This window comes from Pelophylax lessonae, assembly GCF_965119305.1.
Source record: "Pelophylax lessonae genome assembly, chromosome: 7".
Taxonomy (NCBI): Eukaryota; Metazoa; Chordata; class Amphibia; order Anura; family Ranidae; genus Pelophylax; species Pelophylax lessonae.
In genome coordinates this window covers 168591137-168614127 of record NC_138774.1, presented here as the reverse complement: position 1 = coordinate 168614127, position 22991 = coordinate 168591137, and the positions used below count along the sequence as shown (strand labels likewise).

The window sequence follows — 22991 nt, the reverse complement described above, 5'->3', positions numbered from 1 at the left end:
AGCCACAGTAGATGTGGAATCGTTATACACGAACATTGAACAAGAGGATGCCCTATCAGCCATAAAATGGGCCATAGAAGACCAATTAGAGTTGGAATCGGAACAAAAAGAATTCATTTTGAAACTTCTAAAGATGACAATGAAGAGAAATTATTTCTGGCACCAGGGAGAATACTATCGCCAACACAAAGGAGTTGCTATGGGCGCCCGCTACGCACCGAGTGTAGCCAATCTTTTTCTAAGTAAGTGGGAAAAAGAAGAAATCTGGGGTAAAAAACGAGATGAACTGGTAATGTACCGAAGGTATATAGATGATGTGATCATCGTTTGGAAAGGATCGGAAGAAACTCTGAGGCAATATATAGAAGATTTGAACATCAACCGTTACAAAATAAAATTCAGTGGAACATGGGATAAAAATGAAATACACTACCTGGACCTTACCATATTTAAAGGAGAAAATGGACTCTGCACTAAGGCGCACTTTAAAGCAACAGATAGGAATGGATATATCCCTACTCATAGTGGACACCACCCTTACTGGATAAAAGGAATCCCTAAGGGACAACTGATGCGCCTAAGGAGGAATTGCAGCAATGAACAGGATTACATTACCCAATCGAATAGGATACTGGATAGGTTCCAAGAAAAAGGATACAAAAGAAATATATTGGAAAGAGTTAGAGAAGATGTAAAAGGTATGAACAGAGAAACACTTCTAAAAGATAAGAAAAAAGAAAATTCGGATTACTCTTTGAACTTCATCACACAATACAACGTAAGATATAAGGAAGTGGAAGACATCATAAAAAAGCATTGGCACCTTCTTTTGAGAGATGAAAAGTTGAGGGGGGTTATTCCAACTCGCCCGAAGTTTGTTTATCGAAGAGGACCTAACCTCAGAGACAAACTGGTGAAAAATGTTCCGGATCCCCCTAAGAAACTTAACTTTTTTAGATTACAAAGGATTTTATTCATGCGGAAGGTGCAAATCATGCAGAACTGTGAAAACCCGAAAACGACAAGTACTTGAATTTCAATCAAATGTGACTAAAAAGAAATATAATATAAAAGAAATTAATCACATGCCGTAGTACCCATGTCACTTACCTCCTCACTTGCCCATGTGGGCTTCAATACGTTGGTCGCACCACAAGAGAACTTAGGGTGCGTATGGGCAAACACATCGCCAACATTAAGAAAGGATTTAAAAAGCACAGCCTTTCCCTACATTTTAGACTGGTACATAATAGGGACCCATCCTTTCTTACTATTTTGGGCATTGACAAGATTGAGTAGAACTGGAGGGGCAGTAACATGCGAATTGCTGTCTCCCAAAATGAATCTCGGTGGATTTATGAACTTTCCACCTTGCAACCCAATGGTATGAACGTTGACATGGATATTAACTGTTTTATATCAAATCCATAGATTATCTTAATATTTAAATTTCCGCTTAATTTTTGTTAAATTTTAAAAATCTTTATAATAATATTTTAAATATAATTAATATGTTTTTTAATCATATTTATATATATTTTTTCTGGATCTACGTATTTTACATAATATATAATATATAATAGATTACAATGTTTAAATATATCCACATAATATATTAGTAAAAGTATTGATTTAATAAATTATAATTCTTTTAAATAAAATAAAGTTTTAAAAACTCTATACATATATAAATTATAAAAAGGTAATTATATGCCACAAAACCTCATAAAGATTGGTCATAATGTTATTTTAGGTTTACAAATAAAGTTTAAAAAATAATTTTTATAAATAATTTTTATTATTAATAAAAGTATTATTGAGAAATAATAAATAAAATAGTACACATACACTATGAATGCCAAGCGCTATTAATCTAGGGGAAAATGACAGCCGGTTTAACAAATACATTTTGAAATAGCACAAAGATATTTTATGATTTTCTTGGTTTACATAGCACAATGTTATTGCGGGGACACGGGAGTTATTTCCTGTTTCCGACAGAGTAATTAACTGGGCGGAGTCGTGCGCAGTGCAGAGCGGCAGCTCCGGCATATAAGGGTTGAGCTAGACGTGTGACTCCACCTCTGAAGACGTCTGAACCATTGACGAAACGCGTTAGATTGAACGCACGCCGTGACGTCATACGTTGTTGAGTGGAACGCAAGCCGGAACTACCGCTCTCCACTCTCCAGCACACGTGTATGACGATCCTGTCCTGTTTGTCTGCCATTTTTTTGGATTGAGCACGGTTTTTTTCTATTTCACTTTGCTGGATATTGTTTTTGAAGATGTGGAAGTGTATGACACCTGCTTTTATCACTTTTGGAGTTTACGGATTTGACCGTTGAGTGTGCAATATTGTTTTTGGTGTGTACAATAAAACTTTGAAAAGCAATACCACACTATCCATTTATTCCCCCATCACGGCTTGTGATTGGAGGTGATTTGCAGGGAATACATCTCATATACAGGTCTGAATACTTAGGACCATGTGATATTTCAGTTTTTCTTTTTTAATAAATCTGCAACAATGTCAACAATTCTGTGTTTTTCTGTCAGTATGGGGTGCTATGTGTACATTCATGGAGGAAGAAGAATGAACTTAAATGATTTTAGCAAATGGCTGCAATATAACAAAGAGTGAAAAATTTAAGGGGGTCTGAATACTTTCCGTACCCACTGTATATTATATATACGTTTGGGGCCACCCTGACAATCTCAGGTTTCCATGAAAACGCACTTTTATTCAACAAAAAGGAGTTGGAAAATGAATAGAGAATATAGTCAAGACATTGACAAGGTTAGAAATAATGATTTTTATTTGAAATAATAGTTTTGTCCTTCAAACTTTGCTTTCACCAAATAATTCTCTATTTGCAGCAATTACAGCCTTGCAGACTTTTAGTATTCCAGCTGTCAATTTGTTGAGGTAATCTGAAGAAATTTCATACCACGCTTCTTGAAGCACCTCCCACAAGTTGGATTGGCTTGATGGGCACTTATGTACCATACGGTCAAGCTGCTCCCACAACAGCTCAATAGGGTTGAGATCTGGTGACTGCGCTGGCCACTCCATTACAGACAGAATACCAGCTGACTGCTTCTCCCGCAAATAGTTTTTGCATAGTATGGAGGTGTGCTTGGGGTCCTTGGTCCTGTTGGAGGAAATTGGCTCCAATCAAGCGCTGTCCACAGGGCATGGCATTGCAAAATGGAGTAATAGCCTTCCTTATTCAAAATCCCTTTTGCCTTGTACAAATCTCCCACTTTACCAGCACCAAAGCAGCCCCAGACCATCACATTACCTCCACCATGCTTGACAGATGGCGTCAGGCACTCCTCCAGCATCTGTTCACTTGTTCTGCGTCTCACAAATGTTTTTCTGTGTGATCCAAAACACCTCAAACTTAGATTCATCTGGCCATAACACTTTTTTCCAATCTTCCTCTGTCCAAGGTCTGTTCTTTTGCCCATCCTAATCTTTTCCTTTTATTGGCCAGTCTCAGATATGGCTTTTTCTTTACCACTCTGCCTAGAAGGCCAGCATCCTACATTCGCCTCTTCACTGTGGACGTTGAGACTGGCGTTTTGCAGGTACCATTTAATGAAGCTGCCCGTTGAGGACCCGTGAGGCATCTACTTCTCAAACTAGAGACGAATGTATTTGTTCTCTTAGTTGTGCACCGGGCCTCCAACTTCTCTTTCTATTCTGGATAGAGCCCTTTTGTGCTGTTCTCTGGAGGTAGTAGTACACATCATTGTAGGAAATCTTCAGTGTCTTGACAATTTTTCGCATGAAATCGCCTTCATTTCTCAGAACAAAAATAGACTGTCTAGTTTCAGAAGAAAGTTCTCTTTTTCTGGTCATTTTGAGAGTATAAAATCGAACCCACAAATGCTGATGCTCCAGATACTCAACTAGCTCAAAGGCTGGCTAGTTTTAAAGCTTCTCTAACCAGCACAACAGTTTTCAGCTGTGCTAACATAATTGCACAAGGGTATTGTAATCATCAATTAGCCTTTTAACACGATTAGCTAACACAGTATACCATTAGAACACAGGAGTGATGGTTGCTGGAAATGGGCCTCTGTACACCTATGTAGATATTCCATTTAAAAAAAAAAAAAAAAATGAGCTGTTTCCGGCTAGAATAGTCATTTACTACATTCACAATGTCTAGACTGTATTTCTGGGTAATTTTGTTATCTTCATTGAAAACAGTGCTTTTCTTTCAAAAATAAGGACATTTCTAAGTGACCCTAAACTTTTTAATGGTAAATATCTATCTGGTTATCCAGGCATTGGGCCTGATGTGGGTCTGCCATTGTTACCAGATACCTCTACAGCCCATGTGAGCTGCCACCCTGGGTTGTTGGATTTAAGGGGATGGGAGAAGGGAATGAGTGGGATACTCATTAGGCTCAACTAGATACAACTTTGGGACTCTCTCAGAAAAATGTAAGTTAACGCTGTCTTGACACCAGCCAACGCACACAGATGCTTAGAACACACTGTAACCTGAAAGAAGCGCTGGAACCTCGACTAAGTCCAGGAGATCCAGGACTGAACTTCTGACACTGCAAAGTCACTGACTACTCCCTCCAGCCTTGCACTGGCTTGAGGTAGCTTGTTGTGAATTCCTGTATGGCTGCAACTCTCAACTGATGCACTGTACACTGACTCTTCAGGGCCAAACTGCAGGTGCCCCTTTAATCCTTCAGGGTCCCCTGACTAGGTACCCCCTTTACAGCTAGCTGATGTCTGGATCCTAGAACCTTCTCCGCAGTGGTCCCCTCTGACATTTCAGGCAGACCCCCAGGGGCAATCCTCAGTCCTCACGACCTGTGTAGGCTTTCCTGGGACTGGACCCCTCTCGCTCTCTGCTGGTTCTCGGCACATCAGATCCCCTCAACTCAACTCAGCACTCTCTGGATTCTAAGGCAGCACCCTGAGGCATCTGCTTCCTCAGACAGGAGGAGAGACAGCCGTTCTCTCCCTCCTGGGACTCTGCTCCCGCCAAAGACACTGAGTCACGCACTTCCCTCAAACTTATATCCTCTCCCAGAATCCTCTCCGGCAGAATCTGCCTTCTAGGGTAGTTACAAGCCTGAATATGTCCCTGATTGGTTTTCCTCCACTGCCCTATGAGAAGCCTCTCACAGAGCCAGTGGGGAGACTCCCCTCTCAGCAGACATACCTGTAGGGTGCTACATATACATACATACATACATATACATATACATATATATATATATATATATATATATATACACACACACACACACACACACACACACACCTCACCTTTTTGTAAATATATTATTAGATCACAACACTGAAGAAATGACACTTTGCTACAATGTAAAATAGTGAGTGTACAGCTTGTACAACAGGGTAAATTTGCTATCCCCTCAAAATAACTCAACATAGCCATTAATGTCTAAACCGCTGGCAACAAAAAGGGAGTACACCCCTAAGTGAATATGTCCAAATTGCACCCCAAGTGTCAATATTTTGTGTGGCCACCATTATTTTCCAGCACTGCCTTAACCCTCTTGGGCATGGAGTTCACCAGAGCTTCACAGGTTGCCACTGAAGTACTCTTCCACTCCTCCATGACAACATCACGGAGCTGGTGGATGTTCGAGACCTTACGCTCCCCCACCTTCCATTTGAGGATGCCCCACAGATGCTTAATAGGGTTTAGGTCTGGAGACCTGCTTGGCCAGACCATCACCTTTATGCTTAGCTTCGTTAGCAAGGCAGTGGTCGTCTTGGGGGTGTGTTTGGGGTCGTTAGGTTGGAATACTGCCCTGTGGCCCAGTCTTTGAAGGGAGGGGGATCGTGTCTGCTTCAGCATGTCACAGTACATGTTGGCATTCATAGCTCCCTCAATGAACTGTAGCTCCTCAGTGCTGGCAGCACTCATGCAGCCCCAGACCATGGACACTCCCATCACCATGCTTGACTGTAGGCAAGACACACTTGTCTTTGTACTTCTCATCTGGTTGCTGCCACACATGCTTGACACCATCTGAACCAAATAAGTTCATCTCAGTCTCATCAGACCAAAGGACATTGTGCCAGTGATCTATATACTTCGTCTGCTGGTGTTCAGCAAACTGTTTGAAGGCTTTCTTGTGCATCATAGTTAGAAAGGGCTTTCTTCTGGGACGACAGCCATGCAGACCAATTTGATGAAGTGTGCGACGTATGGGCTGAGCACCGACAGGCTGAACCCCCACCCCTTCAACCTCTGCAACAATGCTGGCAGCACTCATACTTTTATTTCCCAAAGACAACCTCTGGATATGACGCCGAGCACATGCACTCAACTGTTTTGGTCGACCATGGCGAAGCCTGTTCTGAGTGGAACCCGTCTTGTTAAACCACTGTATGGTCTTGTCCACCATGCTGCAGCTCAGTTTCAGGGTCTTGGCAATCTTCTTTTAGCCTAGGCCATCTTCATGTAGAGCAACAATTCTTTTTTCAGATCCTCAGAGAATTCTTTGCCATGAGGTGCCATGTTGAACTTCCAGTGGCCAGTATGAAAGTTATCACACCAAATTTAACACACCTGCTCCCCATTCACACATGAGACCTTGTAAGACTAATGAGTCACATGACACCAGGGAGGGAAAATGGCTAATTGGGCCCAATTTGGACATTTTTCGCTTAGGGGTGTACTCACTTGTTTCCAGCAGTTTAGATATTAAATAGCTGTGAGTTATTTGGAGGGAACAGCAAATTTACACTGTTATACAGGCTGTACACTCACTACTTTACATTGTAGCAAAGTAATTTCTTCAGTGTTGTCACATGAAAAAATATAAAATATTTACAAAAATGTTAGGGGTGTACTCAGAGCTATCTCCCATCTCAAGACTGCTCCTGAGATCCTCATGTTACCCAGTTTGTATCCTGTTCAGGGACCCCATACACTCCTGGCAGCATGCCATCTTCCTTTACCACTGTCTCCCTCAGCATTTGTCAGTTTCCTGCTTCTCTGCACCAGCGTTTCCCTGTGAGTTTTTAAACAGCTTCTTATTAACAGCACTTGTGCCTCTGTGCTCCCCTGCAGTAGGTAGGCAACAGTACATGTTGTCTGCACATAACCATATTTTACATTTGCCCTTATTTTACATTTGCTCTTCATTTTTGCACACCTCTTTTTAAAATGCAAAATTTTAGACCTGAAGATTGTGAAACCAACATTTTAAAATTAGATACCCTACAGCACGTGTCAAACACAAGGCCTCAAATCCAGCCCCTCATGTGGCTATTGCACCCACGGCTTTTTTTCCAGTCAGAACGTGGCTCTCACCCTCCGCTCACCACTGTCACTAGTGAACACAGAAGCCTTCTGTGTTTACAAGGATAGTTTTTCCCCTCGGTGGCTCTCACGCATCTCCTCACATCGCTACAGTTCCCAAAATGGTCCATAAGCAACCCCAAAAGTATTTTAACTCTAAATTGATGATCTATAAAGTGGAAGATGAAGCTAATTCCCTATTCTTAAAAAACACTCCTCCCCCTTACCCAACCTATCCAGCATAGAAAAAAAAAAAAAAAAAAAAGAAAAATTGATAAAGAGCTGTGTAGATACCTTACCTAGTTACCCATTTTTAATCCGGTCCGATCACATGATCAAGCAACTCTAGCTCGCTTGTGTCAGGGAGTGGGTGGTGCAGGGGAGAGGAGGGAGTGCCAGCAAAAGATGAGCCACGTGATCGTACGGGCGACATCACGGCTCCAGGAGTTTACAGACATTGTCGAGCACCCGCCAGCACATGAAGATGGCGGGAAAGGGATTCCACCCGCCTGCCCACTGGATCCGTAAAAACTGGGGAATCCGCCACTAGAAACAGGATGGTCCACTTTAGGTGGCACCCTCCAACGGTTGGAAACCTTTTCAGCAGAAAGATACCGGCGTTTAAAAAAGCGTTTTGGCACCACTAACACGTGCTTAACGCGCCACCATTGGTCAGTCACAATATCGTGAAAGGTGTCAAATGCGTCGGTGAAAACTGGATTTTTGACTTACCGTAAAATCCTTTTCTCTTAAGCCCCGTACACACGATCAGATTATCGAACGATCTGTCGTCAGTTTTTTGTGGCATGCTTATCTGATGTGGAAAGTGAAGAGGTTTTTTTCATACGAATGTTCCCGTACGACAGAATTCTACTGCAGAAGTGATGTCATGTGTTGGATTGCTTTGTATGTGTTCCTTCGTTTCTGAGCATGCCTAGTCTTGCACTTTTAAGATTTTTTTCCGTCGAAATCTGTACTAATGAGAGAAAATCGGACGTTGTATTACGGACAACAAAAAAGTTTTATAGCCTGCACATCAGGATTTTGTCAGCCGAAAAGTCGGAGTCGGCTGTCGAAAGCACCATACTAACAATCCGAAAATCGGCAGATCGGTCGGACGAATTTTCCCTTCCGAATTTCTTATAGTGTGTACAGGGCTTTAGGTTCATTGACTGACACAGTCCTCTGATGCATAATAGGGTTATACTGCCCCCTACAGGAGTAGGACACTAGGCAGAAAAATAAATAAATCTGGCTACACCTATGGGCAGTCCCGGAGGGTACACACTCTCTTCCTGCATGTCCGTTTTGTATCAAAGCAGTGTCAGAGAAAATACCAACCCAACTCAAAATCGAGGGGCGGGTACTGCGTCCGTCAATGAACCTAAGAGAAAAGGATTTTACGGCAAGTCAAAAATCCAGTTCATCGTTCATTGACGGACGCAGTCCTCTGATGCACATCAGTAGGGACGTCCCAAAGCAGTACCACAAAAATGAGGAGTGGGAACAGAAAAAAAAAAAAGTCCAAGGCTAAACACAGCCAACACTGAACTCATCAGAACAGCAAGATGAGCCCCACCTGAAAAAAAAAAAAAAAAAAAAAAAAAAAACCACACACCCCTAAACAGCAGCCTGCAAAACTTTGCGGCCAAAAGAGGCATCAGTCCAGTCGATGCCAACACATCCACCTTATAAAATTTGGTAAAGTTGTGAACAGGCAACCAGGTAGCCACCTTGCAAACCTGAAGCACAGATGCCTGATGGCGAAAAGCCCAGGAAACACTAAGCGCCGTGTAGAATGCGCCTTAACAGGGAAAGGTGGAACCTGACCCTTAATTGAATAAACCTGCACCACTGTCTGTCTGATCCATCTGGGAATAGTTGCAACAGACACAGGCAGCCCTTTCTTTGGGCCATCCATGAGTACAAAGAGTGAATCTGACTTATGAAAAGACTCCGTAGTCGCCAAGTACACCCCGATTGCCCGAACTACATCCAGAGTATGCAGAGCATATTCTTTAGGACGGTTGGGCTTAGGACACAAAGATTGTAATACAATGTCCTCATTTAAGTGAAAACTAGAAAACCACCTTCTGAAGGAAGGACGGACGGATCTGGACAAAGTACCACCTTGTCTCTATGAACTACCATATAGGGAGAACGACAGGACAATGCCGTCGGTTCAGAAACCCTGGGCGCAGAAGTGATCGCCACCAAGAAGGCCACCTCTGGGATAAAGTAAGCAGGGGGATCTCCTGGATACTTTCAAAGGGAGGCTTCTGAAGAACCGACAGCACCAGATTAAGGTCCCAAGGAGGCAATGGGGGCCGCACCAGAGGTACCAGGTGCCGCACTCCCTGGATGAATTACGCACCAGGGAATGGGTGGCTAATGGCATTTAAAAAAAATAAATAAAAATCGCCAAGGCCAAAATCTGACCCTTGATGGTACTCAAGGCCAACTTTTGATCAACTCCTCGTTGGAAGGAAAGCCAAGATGCGCGGCACTGAGTGAGAGCGAGGGGGAGCCCCAAGAGACTCACACCAGGCAATGTACGACTTCCACGTACGATGATAGATCTTCCTAGAAGTCGCTTTTCTCACTTTGAGCAGAGGGAATCACCGAAGCAAACCACTCCCTGTCCTTCAGCACCTGGCTTTCAACATCCAAGCCGTCAAAGCAGGATGGGGACTTTGGCCCTTGAGACAGTAGGTCCTCTCTGAGAGGAAGTCTCCAAGGAGCGTCCACGACTAGCCTGACCAGGTCGGCGCACCAAACTCGGCGAGGCTAGTCCGGAACCACAAAAATGACCGGAATCCCTTCCGCCTCGATCCTGCGAAGAAGTCTCGGCCACAACTTGAGAGGGAAAGGCATACATCAGCTGATACTGGCCCCCACGGGCCACCAGCGCATCTGTGGCATCTGCTGGAGGGTCCGGGGAGTGGGCCACAAATCTCTGCACTTTTCTGTTGATTCGAGACGCCAGCAGATCCACGTCTGGAGTGCCCCAACGAAGGCACAACTGCTGGAACACCGCCAGATGGAGGGACCATTCCCCTGGATCCAAAGCCTGTCGACTGAGGTAATCCACCTGCCAATTTTCCACTCCGGGAATGTGAACAGCAAGAGAGCTAGAACAAGGCGCTCTGCCCAACGAAGAATGCCTGCCACTTCCAAGACCGCAAGGACACTCTTGATGCCCCCTTGGTGATTGACATAAGCCACGGCCGCAACACTGTCCGATTGAATCCGCACTGGACAACCCCCCTCAGGTGCTCGGTCCAGTGGACTAGACAAAGCCGGATCACTCTCAAGTCCAGGACATAGATCAGCAACCTGGATTCCTCCAGGGACCAGACTGCCTGAGCAGAGAACCTACCAAAAATACTTCCCCACTCGGACAGGCTTGCATCCGTGGTGACATTGGTCCAGTATATAGGGAGGAAGTATTATCCTTGCTTGAGCATCGGGGACCGAAGCCACCAGATCAGGGACTCCCCGGGTCACCTGGCTCAGCTGGATCCGAATGTCCAGGGAGTTTGGATTCTTGTTCCTTTTCCATTTGTTGCATTTCCCTCTGGAGGATCCTCGTGTGGAATTGAGCAAAGGGGACCGCCTCGAAAGACAGCATCAGTCCCAGAACTCGCATGCAGGTTCGAAGGGATGACCATTTAATGGGACAGAAACAGGTGAACTGCAGTCTTAAGTTTCAAGAGTTTCAGGAGGAAGAAACACCCTGGCTGAGGAGAGTCCAAAACTCAGGCCCAGATAGTTCAGTCTCATGGAAGGGACCAGGGACGACTTCTGAAGATTCAGAATCCACCCGAACTCCTCCAGAGTTCTCATGGGGATTTTCAAAATTTGTAGTCAGCACCATAGGGAGACTCCGCACGGAGAAGCAGATCGTTCAGGTAACCCAGGACTGATATCCCCCGCTGCCAAAGCAGCGCCGGGATCGGAGCCAACACCATCGTAAAAACTAGAGGAGCCTCCGAGACCAAAAGGGTAACGCCACAAACTGATAGTGATCCTCTCCCACAGCAACACGGAGAAACCAGTGGTGACCTGCACAGATTGGGATGTGAAGGTTGGCTTCTTTGATGTCTATGGAGGCCAGGAAATCCCCCCTGATGTAGGGAAGCCACCACCGTGCAAACTGATTCCATCTTAAATTTTTGAATGCGCACAAAACCCATTCAGTGCCTTCAGGTCCAAGATTGGACGCACCTTACCTTCCTTCCTGGGAACCGAACAGGTTTGAATAAAAACCCTGAAAAACGTTCCACACACGGAACCAGAACTACCACCCCTTGTTGTACCAGGTCCTGTACTGCCCCTTAGAGCGCCAGCAAGCGATCCGGGGACAGACGTACATTGGAAGTTATGGCCTTCTGAACCCATCTGTTTGGGATCCGGGCCGGCCACAGGTCAGAGAACCGGTAAAGACATCCCCCCACCCCAGTTACGGGTGAGGGTGCACCTTGAGACCGAGGAAGTCTTGTCCGCAGGTCTGGAGAAATCTGACTTTTGTTTGCCAGTCCAGGGTCGCTTGGAACCACCCGAGGGAGTCTTGAAGGGCTTTGCCTTATCGACTGACCCAGAGGGACGGGAAAAAAAAAAAAAAAAACTGAGCCGAAAAGGAGGGACCCCTTCTGCAATGAGGGTCCTTACCCTTGTTAGCCTGTGAAAGAAAAGTACTCTTCCTCCCTGTGAGAAACTTAACGTCATCCAGGGTAGCACCAAACGGGTGATCCCCTTAAAAAGGGAGATCAGTTAAGGTCTTCTTAGAAGTCCGATCCGCAGACCAACACTTCAGCCAAAGTATACGCCGGATAACCACCGCTGAAACCGACAGTTGGCCCAATAAGGGAGCAGTGTCTAGTGAGGCATCGCAAACAAATTGCAGTCCCTGCACCAGCTGGTTCAACAGCTCCCCAAAAGGCAGGAGGGACTCGTTTTCCCTCCAAGTCACGGTGTAGTAACTTCGCCCATTCAGTCAACGTCTGGGTGACCAGGGCAATCGTAAACACTGATCTCAGTGCAGTCCCCGCCAGGGAGTATATAGTGCGGGCCACAGCCTCCGCCTTCCTATCCTCTGGGTCCTTGAAGATGGGGGATTCCTCCACTGGAATAACGGTTGTCTTATTCAGTCTGGAGACCGGTGGATTTTTCTTAGTTCGCACAGTCCACTTCTTTAGCAGAGACTCCACAAAAGGGTATCGTCTAGCAATCCGCTTAGGCACCCCAGGGGAACATCTTGGACTGTCCCATTCTTTCGTGAGCATGTTGGCAAAATTAGCGGGCAAGCAAAAAAATCTTTGCCGCTCTGGATAGCTTGTGGGTGCCAAACCCAACCTACGCCCCAGGTGCAGCCGCAGCCTTCAATTTTAGGATCTCACGCACAGAAACAACCAGTGCGTCCACCAGCGCCTCATCTTGCGCGGCAGTGGAGGCAGAATGTCATCCTCACTATCAGAGGAGACAGGGTGCGAGGTAGTAGGCCCAGCCGGGAGACCCACGTCTGCGGTGGCCGAATCAGACTCCGATTCTGAGACATCAGATGAGGCAGGGGTAGGCGGAGGGCATTTCTTAGCACCTCACCCTCTAAAGACCACCTCAATGAGCTTGGAAACCGCCCAGGGTATAGGGAGGGGCTCCACCCACAGAACAAACTCCTCAAGGAACTCCCATACAGATTCCTAATAGAAGAATCCAACGCAAAATGGCCATGCTGGGTGTACCAAGATAGCCGCTGATCACTGCAGCACATGTGGCTACAAGAAAATGGTGACCCCGCGCGGCGAGCAGAGCGACTGAGGACCCTCAAGACTCCACAACAGATCGAGCAGCAGGTGGGAAACCTAGGTCCTACTCCTGCTCTAGGCAGAAACAAACTGGTGTGCTGGGTTGTGCACTGGGGGGTTTATGCCGGATGGACAGCCCCCTGGGCGTGTATATTCAAATTTTCCTGCCTAGACTACTCCTGATGGGAGGAGAATAAACCCACTCAGCTCATGGAGATGAGGCTGCGTCTGTCGATGAACGATGGAGAAAAAACGAATATCTATAGCAGGAAGTGGGAGTATATCCCCTGGGACTGCCCCATAGGCTTAATAAAGCTTTTTCCTGCCCAGTGTCCTACTCCTGTAGGGGGCAGCATAACCCAATGGTCAAGAAGACTCTGGAGCTGTGTCAGTCAATGAACGACAGAGAAAAGACTAATGTGTCACTAAAGGTTACATAAACATACTGACCTGCTGCTATTAAATTAAAATATTTAATGTACAATTCTACAGTTTGCTTTAAAACTAAAAGGAAAGGCAACATTATAAGAAAGTTCCACCATTACACCCTCGTCAAAATGCCAATTACATCTTTAATTAAATTCGGTTTGATTTATAGATTATATTTTAGACACAGTGACGTAATTTGGCCCATGCGGCACAGTGGTGTAGTGGTTAGCACTTTCACCTAGCAGCAAGAGAGTCGCTGGTTCGAATCCAAACCACGACACTACCTGCCTGGAGTTTGCATGTTCTCCCTGTGCTGGTTTCCTCCGGGTACTCCGGTTTCCTCCCACACTCCAAAGACATGCTGGTAGGTTAATTGGATCCTGTATAAAAAAAAAAATTGGCCCCATTGTGTATGTATGCGAGTTAGGGACCTTAGATTGTAAGCTCCTTGAGGGCAGGGACTGATGTGAATGTACAATGTATATGTAAAAGCGCTGCGTAAATTGACAGCGCTATACAAGTACCTGAAATAAATAAATAAAATAAATGTGCCAGCCAGGCAGGCAGATCACAGCTGAAGGGAGGGGCAAGCAGATTAGATGTACATAACTGCCTGAAACATGACAGCAGCCTGCCGCAGTACTTCTCTGCCTGATGGGAATTGGGTCTTTGCTTTTGGGAAGAATTGTGCAAATGCTTTGACGTATGGGTGCCTATCTTGAGTAGGTGTCCCTTGGCAGTCAGTATTAGCATGGAGAATGATTTAGTAGGCAAAACCCATTGAACCTCCAGGATTGAAACAAAACAAAAAACACCAAACAAGTAGCCACTTCTGGACCAGAAGGTTTTACCCCCTTAATGTCCAGGCCATTTTTTGCAATATGGCACTGCGTTATTTTAACTGATAATTGCTCGGTGGAGCGACGATGTACCCAGCCTTTTTTTCCACACAAAGCTTTCTTTAGTGATGTTTGATCACCTCTACTGTTTTTATTGTTTTGCGCAATAAATAAAAAAAAAAGTGACAATTCTGTAAAAAAAATAAATAATAATCAACCACCCCAGGACAGTGATCAGCAGGCTATATGGCACTCACCCTCCCTCTTCCAGCAGTCCACAGTGAAGGTGAAGCCCCTGTTTACCCTCTCCAGGGCTCAGCACACCTCGCCCAGAATCTCCATGATGAGGAGCTCTATACTGGTCTTGGTGTCCTGGCTCTTCTTCAGATCCTCTACTGGGGTCACAGAAGCTGCCATGAAATCACCGTCGGGCCACCCGGTACTCCTATGACACAGAGGCTGCAATCTCTGCCCGCTATAGCAGAGAGAATCCTGCCGCCATTCTAGCCACCACTGCTGCCGCCAGCAGAACGAGGAGCTGGCTCTACACCCCATGAACATATCCTACATAACAGCCCACATACGTACTCACTGATGCAAGTATCCTTCTCGCTGGAAATGCACACCAGCCTCCGTAAACTGCGTGGGCGGAGTCCTAAATGCATCACGATTTGACTGCTCTGGCTCTCTGTAATTTGCGCGGGCTCGCACAGCACAATTTAAGCGGGCCCGCTCACAGTGATTTCCGGCTCAGCGCGACCCACTTAAATGCAGCTCGAGACCCACCAGTGGGTTCCCGACCCACAGTTTGGGAACTCCTGGTCTAGATCACGCTGGATGTTCTCTACTCAGGAAATGAGGTAGGTTCTAGCCAGGGCAGAATTAACATAGGGGCTATTGGAGCTGCAGCACCAGGCCCCTACCATAATATAGGCCCGCTGCTCCTTCAGAACCTCCCTGCATGTCCTCAGATTCAGGGGCAGTGTACTGACAGTATAGCACTACATTCAGTTTGACCGTCCAGCACAGTGTCAGTGAGAGAGTAGAGCTGTCAGATAGGAGCGATGTCGGGGATGGGCGGGCTAGATGTGCAGCTCCTCCTCCCTTCCATCCACAGTCAGTATCACACTCCTCCCTCGCCCCTCTCCATCCCGCCACATTTGACTGGGACCACCAGGGAGGTAGATGCAAGGCAAGAAGGTATGACCACAATTAGAGCAATGTCACATGTAATGCTGGTGGGCTGCAGTGTGTTCCAGATAGCTGTGTATTCAGGCATCGTGCAGGTTACCAATCAGCCTCCTCTCCCCTAACTCCTTATGTCTTATCTCCCTGAACTGTACATTGCCTGACACACTGATAAGAAGACGCTGCAGCAACACATGACTGTTAACCATTTCAGCTTCCATTCAGCTAGTATGAGCTCTGTCTGTGCTGCATGGGTTTTTATTTTGTTTTTGGAGGATTTACTGTTGGTTCTGGTTAGAAGCTTCACAAACCCATTACCCGTTTACTGAACTCCACTAATATTGAGCAGTTAACTGTTTTTAAGACAATTTTTATTTTGGAAATTGGATGTGCTGCTGTCTTCTGTCACTTTTACTGACTTGATCTTGCAGAGCTGGTTTAAATAGAGTGGAGCAACCCTGCGATACTATACACTTTTACACTGGGTTCAGCCATAAACTCAGTCCCTGACCATCTCTTGAATCAACCATGTCTGCAATCTCTGACCATCTCCTGTACCATGTCTGCACTCTCTGATCATCTCCTGTACCATGTCTGCACTCTCTGATCATCTCCTGTACCATGTCTGCACTCTCTGATCATCTCCTGTAGTATCTCTCTGGTGTGTGAGTGATGTGAGGTGTATATGTTTTATACAGGCTGCATGTGAGTGACATTACACAGACCCACCCGCACACAGAAAATAATATTCACACATATACTGACAAAATATAAATACACACACAAAAACATTACAGGTATACAGTCATTACATACAGAAGGGAAAAAAATGGGTAATAGCCCTGCCCTCTGCACGTAGCCTCCTCCTGAACCCTGCACGTAGCCTCCTACTGAACCTGTGCATTACGCTGCCCTGAACCCAGCGCTCTGTGTATTACGCTGACCTGAACCCAGCGCTCTGTGCATTACGCTGCCCTGAACCCAGCGCTCTGTGCATTACGCTGCCCTGAACCCAGCGCTCTGTGCATTACGCTGCCCTGAACCCAGCGCTCTGTGCATTACGCTGCCCTGAACCCAGCGCTCTGTGCATTACGCTGCCCTGAACCCAGCGCTCTGTGCATTACGCTGCCCTGAACCCAACTCCCTATGTATTATGCTGTCCTGACCCTAGCACTCTGTATTACGCTGTGTTGAACCCAGCATTCTGTGTATTACGCTGTCCTGTCCTTAACCCTGTGCTTGTGTGTTATGTATTCCTGGTTTTATTTAACAATGTTTCTTTAGGACCCTCCCTATGTGCAATTTGGCCACACCCACCCTATGATGTGGCCCTGGGCCCAGCTGCCCAAAAAGAACAGGCCATGCATGGAAAGCAATGGGCCGACAGGGAGAGATCTCCCCTGGCCTGACTGGTCCTGCATGGATCACCTGGGCTGGGTGGTGGGATTAATAATGGGCACTGCGGGCAGTCCTAATGGAAGCCAGGTATTCAGCTTCTGTAATGTTGTGTTAGCTCTGCACAGCTGCGCTCTTCAACCTCACCTCAGGGCGCACTTCGTACACTTATGCAGGGCTCTTATGGAAGCCTGGGACTTCCATAGCATTTGGCCTGTGCAGCTAAACCCTTTCACCTCAGAGCGCACGCCGACAACCCTTAAGGCCCACCAAAATCCTCAGCACCAGGCCCATATTGCTCTTAATCCGGCCCTGGTTCTAGCCAACTTGCTGGAGCTTCGAATGCACAGGGTAAAAAGCTCAGTGTGCAACAAAATGAGTGTAAGCCATTTCAATACAGAAAAGAAGTCTGTACAACTGTGCAAGGAAGGGAAGGCTTAAGTTCAGATTTACTCCAATACAAAAACTTACCGTTAGTTTACCGGTAACGGTCTTTCTGAAGAGCCTTCCAGGATGGCCCAACATGAGAGATGATAGGCTCCCCCTACCGGAAACACAATCAATCAAAGTTGTTAAAAGGCCCCACCCTTCTCTTCCACAACCATTTCCGAGGGAAGTGTTTCAAGAATTCTATAGGTACTTACCACCTAAGTTTTATCTATTGTTACTACACCCTTTTAACAGGGCAGGAATAGGCCGCCGTCCTGGAAGGCTCGTCAGAAAGACCGTTACGGTAAGTTTTCTCTCCTCGCCTTCCAGGACGGCCCAAAATGAGAGGATAATAGATTACCCATAGGCCTACCTTAGGGTGGGACCACTGCCTGTAAGACCTTTCGGCCAAAGGCTAGGTCTTTTAGAGACAGTACTTCTACACGGTAATGCTTCAGGAATGTGTCGTGACTGGACCAGATGGCTTCACTGCGGATCTGTTCCCATGAAGCTCCAGCCTTCCCGGCCCAGGATGTAGCTAGGGCTCTTGTCGAGTGTGCTTTAATCTAAAGCTGGATACACACTATCCAACTTTTGTGGTTAGATTTCCTTCAGATTTACCTTTTCTATGTAGTGCAAGGGCCTGTCAGATTGCATACAAATTGAAAGTGTTTAGGTTTGACCTCATATTATATGGTTTTGGAAAATCTAAAGGAAAAAGTCTTCAGAAAATCTTATAGTGTGTATGGCCCATTAGTTGGAGCAGGAACACTGGATGCCTCATAAGAGGTGGTAATTGCTTGTCTAATCCACCTAGATACTGAAGGCCTGCAGTCCCTTTCTGGGCCCAGAATGAAGGACTAAAAGATAGTTGGATCTCCTGAAGGTTTTTGTCCTTTCTAAATAAGTGAGAAGGGCTCTTCTTACATCAATACAATGGAAAGACTTTTCCTTACTATTTTTGGGTTTATCACAAAAGGATGGTAGATTTTTTTCCTGTGTCCTGTGGAAGGAAGATGCTACCTTTGGCAGATACAGGGGGATCTGGTTTTAGGACAATTCTATCTGGAAAAACCACCATAAATGGTTCTTCAATAGAGAGAGCTTGCAGGTCCCCTACTCTTCTTGCTGTCGTAATGGCTAGCAGGAAGGCCAATTTCAAAGGACAGAAATTTAAGGGAGATTTCCTTTAAAGATTCGAAGGGATCCTTAGATAAAGTCTCTAGGACCCTGGTCAGGTCCGAAGGGGGGAACCCTCTGTCTAGCCAACAAAAATCTTTTGATTAACGGCTCTTTTGCCAGACTAGTGTCCAAAAATACCGAAAGAGCTGCTATTTGTACCCTAAGGGTGTTAGTTGCCACACCCTTATCTACTCCATCTTGTTAGAATTCTAAGATCGTGGGAATAGAGGTAGAGGCAAAATCTTTTTGCCTACGCCAGGTACAAAACCTTTTCCAAACTTTTGTATAAATCTTTTTCGTAACTGGCTTTCTGCTCAGCAAGAGTGTGTCCACTACTCTTTCCGAGCAGCCTTCAGTAACCAGGCTGTCAACTGGAAGAATCCTGGATCCGGACACAACCCTGGTCCCTGAGAAAGCAGGTCTGGGGAGACTGGAAGATGCCATGGGCAAGCTACTGACATGGCTTTCAGGATGGCAAACCAAGGCCTTTTGGGCCACCATGGGGAAATTAGAATTAGTTGAAGATTCTGAGACTGACTTAATTTTTGTAGGACTTTGGGAATTAATATGGGGGGGGGGGGGGTTTAAGGCATAGGCTAGATTGAACTGCCACGGTTAGGCTAGACGCAGGGGTCTTCATACTACGGCCCTCCAGCTGTTCAGAAACTACAATTCCCATCATGCCCAGCCATGTCTGTAAAATGTCAGAGTTTTACAATGCGTCATGGGACGTGTAGTTCCACAACAGCTGGAGGGCCATAGTTTGAGGATCCCTGGGCTAGAGCATCCAATCCGGCCATCCCTCTGGTCCGTGTGGGGGAGAAGAACCTCTTTACCTACTTGTTCTGAGCAGAGGCAAACAGGTCTATCTCCGGGTTCCCAAACCTTTGTACTACTAACTGGAAGATTTTGGGACTTGGCTCCCATTCTTCTTTTATAAAAGGTGACGGCTGAGGAAGTCTGCTTGCGAGTTGTTCTTTCCCTTGATGTGAATGGCCACAAGGGAAAATTATCCTCCCTTCGGCCCACACCAGGATCTCTGTGGTCAGGGCTAGGAGGGGACTTGACCTGGTCCCTCCTTGTCGATTCAGATAGACAACCGTTGTGGTATTGTCTGACAGGATCAGAACTTCTCTGTTCAAAATTAACTTTTGGAAAGCTTTTAAAGCTTCCCCCACTGCCTTCAACTCTCTGAAGTTGGATGAGGCTTGTGCTGTTCTTTTGTCCCAGATCCCTTGCGCCTGAGCCCCCTCTAGGTGAGCTTCCCAACCCTTTGTGCTGGCATCTGTGGTAATCTTTATAGGATTCCACTGCCCCCAAGGTCTGCCTTCTCCCAGGTTGTTTGGGTTTGTCCACCATTCCAAAGATATTTGCACCTGCGGATTGAGATTGACGTATTTGTCTAGGGACTCTTATCTTTCTGTCCCAAGAGTACATATTGAAGAAGAGAAGTTCTGTTGCGTGGAGTTGTGCCCACACCACCGTTGGGATGCTGGCCGACATTAGTCCCAAGACCCTTAGAATCTCTCTTCTGGAACAGGAGGGAGCCTCCTTGAGAGTTAAGACTGAGGAAACCATTTTCTCCCTTTTTTCTATGGGTAGAAAGAGTTTGAGACCTTGAGTCTACCTGGAACCCCAAAAAGGTCTGTATTTGGGTAGGTTTCAGGGATGACTTTTCCAGGTTGATAAGCCATCCTAACTTTTGGAGGGAGTCCATCACCTGTTGGGTATTCAAGTTACTTGAGCTGCTGATTTGCCGAAAATCAGTAGGTCATCTAAATAGGGAATCAGGGCTATCCCTTGAAGGTGTAACTGGGTCACCGCCTCTGCCAGGATCTTTGTAAAGATTCTTGGACTGGCCGCTAGTCCGAAGGGTAGTGCTCTGAACTGCCAGTGAGTAGTCCCTTCTTTTGTCATGATCGCAAACCTCAAGAAAGGCTGATGTTCCTGGTGAATGGGGACATGCAGGTATGCATCTCTGAGGTCTAGCGTAGTCATGAAAACGTCTTTCAGTAGATTCTTTTGCACTGAATAAATGGTTTCCATTGAAAACTTTTTGTAAAGCAGAAACTTGAGGTTTTTCAAGTTTATTATCAGGCGATATTTTCCTGATGGTTTTGGGACCACAAATACATGAGAGTAGAAACCCTGGAAGAATTGATCTTCTGGGACCGGGATTAATACCAACTGTTCTGCCAGTTCCTGAATCCCTTGCAGTAGGGCTTCTTTTGTCTGAATCTTTTTGGGGACATGAGTAGGAGTTATTGTTACAGAAGGTATCGAGGCAAATTGTAGGCGGTAACCTTCCTGTATGAGAGAATAAATATAAGGGGAGACTGAAATTTCTTCCCATTGGGCCAGAAATTGACTTAGTCTGCCCCCCACTTTGACGTCACTTGTTATCCCTTACGCCTGAAGAGGAAACCCCATCTTTTGGCAGGCTCTCTTTTGCTCCTATGCTGGCTTTGTTCCAGGGGCCACGAAAAAAAAATTCCTGGCAACCTCTTTTTTGGGTTTTGCAGGAAACTTCTTCCCTTTCTCGAGGACCTGGTCAGAACTTCATCCAAACCAGACCCAAATAGTAGGGACCCTTCAAAAGGCAAACCACAGAGTTTTGTCTTAGAGGTAAAGTCCCCTTCCCACTCTTTGAGCTAAATGGCTCTTCTGGCAGAATTCCGGAGAGCTCCAGTCTTGGCGGATGATATAACAAATTCCACTGCCACATCTGCCAGATAGGCTACTGCTTTCCCTATTACTGAAAGTGAATCTTGTAAGTCTTGGGATTTAGGCTGAGGCAGGTTTTTGTTCAATCTGTCAACAGAAGGCATTCCTTGCCACACAGGAAGCAGCCAACGCTGGGGCCATTGCTGATGCATTGGCAACCCTCTTTCTTTTTTCTCAGAAGGGACTCCGCTTTACGGTTCATGACATCCTTTATGCTGCCTGTATCAACAAAGGAGAGGTCTGACCTTTTTGTCACCCGTGCCAGTGGTGCATCGAGTTTAGGATTTTTCAGAAATTTTTCTATTTCCTCTTCTTTAAAAAGGAAATCTCCTTTTCCAGGATCCTGGTCTGTTCAACCTATTTTCTGGCCGTTGCCACTGCTGAAGGATTAACCCCTTTAGAGATTGGTGGATAGGTAAAGCTCTAGAAGGGATCTTCCCTAGCCGTTTATACAGTCTATCCTGGGCTGAGGTTTCTTTTGGCAGATCGGGCATCTCTTCAGAGGCATAAACTGCCTGAAGGAGTCCCTGCATGTTTTCCAAACCAAACAGATTTCTAGATGGTTCTGCCTCACCAGGTTCCTCCGAGTCCCTGTCTCCCTCACCGTCTGAACTGGTTTGGGAGTCTGAGCGGTTTTCCTCTGCGGATAATCTATTTCTAGGCTGAGCTGAAGGGAGATCTTGGGATGAGGGTACTAGGCCCGAGGGTCCTGCCCTGGATAAACAACTTTCCTGTGAAGAGGTACCCTCCACTACAGGAGGTTCCCTGGGCTGAGGTTCCTGGAGTTTCCAATGAAGAGCATACTGACAGAACTGTAGTCAGCATTTCTTCTTTTACAGACTTTAAGAATTCTCTCATTAGGGCCGAAGACTCTTTTCCCGCTAATTTGTAGATACACTTGTAGCAGAAAGGCTTGGTGTGGGAACTAGATAATCTATCACCACACTTCTTAGAGGCAAGGAGCCTGATAAGGCTGGTGTAGTGGTAGAGGTCTCTTGAGAACCGCTCTGGGACTCTGGAAGACAGGATACAAAATAAAATAAGTATCACTCTTCCCAACTTAAAATGTAAGAAGACCATAGAAAAGACACTAAGTAAGTCCGACTAAGGTCAGTGAGAAGGGATTTTCCAGGCATTTTCTATGTCAGTAACCCATCATGCAAGGATACATTGCAGCACTTACCCGGTTCCGACCTGGGTTTGGCTGCCGACACCTGGCCCAGCCCCTCCTCCTTTCCTGGAGGGTGAGTTGTAGAGGGCTTCATCTCCCTTGCAGCTGTCCGGGCTCTGATAGCCTGGGAGTCTGCTTTACCGCTCACCAGCGGTTCCGGCTTTTCAAAAAATTTCTGTGGAGGAGAGCTGCTGGCGCAGAAGACAAGCCTAGAGGGGCACACCAGGTGACCGACGGCTTGCAAGCATGGGGGCGACATGTGAGAAGCCTGGGGAGGCGGCAGGTAAAGCTCAGCTCTCACGGCAATTTGCTGAACCTGGCTCACAGGGGGACCATCTGACTTCCAAAGTCTGCAGGTCAGTGAAAACAACAAATGTTTCGTAGGAAGAAACACAATCTAAACTGAGGGGCAGAGGGAAGGGTGGGGCCTTTTAACAACGGTGATTGATTGTGTTTCCGGTAGGAGGAGCCTATCATCTCATGTTAGGCCGTCCTGGAAGGCGAGGAGAGAAAGCAT

At 46.1% G+C, this 22991-nt stretch overlaps 1 protein-coding gene across 1 annotated transcript in view; it reads right to left on the bottom strand.

Moving 5' to 3' along the window:
• Positions 1–22991, bottom strand: part of LAS1L (LAS1 like ribosome biogenesis factor) — a 109292-nt gene that overhangs the window by 67907 nt on the left and 18394 nt on the right. The window lies entirely within an intron of this gene.